We start from the raw sequence: 1,463 nt of genomic DNA, 5'->3' as shown, positions 1-1,463 counted from the left end.
AGTAAGGCTCTGATGTCAAGCAAATCTGTGTGACCATGATCATATCGTTAACCTCTAGAAACCCCAGTAGTAAAAGTGGGTGTAGGGTCCCATTGCATGCAAAGCCCTAAAAGGGATTTTGATCTTCATACATACTTCTTTCTAATTTTTAATGGAGCCCAAATAGTCCGTAGGAACTCCTATTACAATCTCCTGTCCTTTCTGATGATCTAGTGCCCTAAACTCTCCAAGTCCTCTCATTATTCTATACCAATGAAATTCTCAAATTCTACCATCTTGGGCTCCCCAGCCCCTCGATCCTCTACTCCTTCCCATCTCCATACGTCAGACTGCACACACAGGACTTTAGGCTGTTGTCTCTCATCTTGAGGGAGTGGCACTTGCCTTTGGTTCTAGTGCTTGAGAAGCCATCCTCTGCGCTTCTCCCTGCCTACTCCTGGTCCTTTTTCTCCTTAGAGAATGAGGGAAGTAGGAAGCAATGAAGAAGATTGTGACATACTCCCCATATGTTAATACGTGTTATCATAACTCTTTAAAGGTCTCACTAGGCACCTCACATGTGTCAAGCCTTGGAATTCACAGGCGCCGTATAAATCACCCACCACGCACTGGGTGCAGTGTTCAGACAAGGTGAATTGCTCAAGGATACCAAGCGACTCAGTTAACTTGCCCCAGTCCAGTTCACTTTCCACTGTCCTCTCCTGAACTTCTTGGGAATTTCCTAAATATACCATTTGTAATAGTTTCTTTGTAATGCATACGGATTAGTTCCTTTTAGTTTTTCCCCAAAATTTCCTAGTCCATTGACTAGAAAGTATTTTGAAATTATTGGTTGATTGATTTGAGAGGAAGAGGAAAGGAAAGAGAGAGAAACATCAATTTGTTGTCCCACTCTTATATGTGCCCTGAACAGGGATCGAACCCACAACCTTGGTGTATCAGGACAACATTCCAACCAATGGAGCTACCCTGCCAGGGCTAGAAGATATTTTAATAGGACTCTGACTGTTATTCCTCCTGTCATTACCCATCCCACAACTTTTCACACTCCCTCCCCCCATCCCATTGCTTCAGAAAGGAGCAAATTCAAAGCTGGCCTCATTCCAGAATTATGAAAAAGACGCCAATACTTCAGAGGAGCAGAAACCTTACAGCACCAGCACTAGGAAGAGACACCAAAAGGAAAGAGAAAATTGGAAATCTACACTGAGAAAGCATTTCTACCTGGTCAGAAAGACATTTTCCCCCTCATCAATACGGCAAGGGTTGAATCTGACCCAGAAACCATGCTTGTCTACTCCTGGAAAAGAATCTTAACTAGAAATTGTTCAAGAGCTGAGACCAACCCAACAGCAAGAGAAAGTGTGGTCTGGGTGCCCACTGATGGGAGGAGCTCCCGAGCCCGGCCCTGGAAGCCTCAAAGGTTCAGGGGCCCACTCAGATTGTGCCAGAGAGGAGGGGAA

This window comes from Saccopteryx bilineata, chromosome 2 (assembly GCF_036850765.1).
Source record: "Saccopteryx bilineata isolate mSacBil1 chromosome 2, mSacBil1_pri_phased_curated, whole genome shotgun sequence".
Taxonomy (NCBI): Eukaryota; Metazoa; Chordata; class Mammalia; order Chiroptera; family Emballonuridae; genus Saccopteryx; species Saccopteryx bilineata.
Note: the sequence above shows the minus strand (reverse complement) of the source record.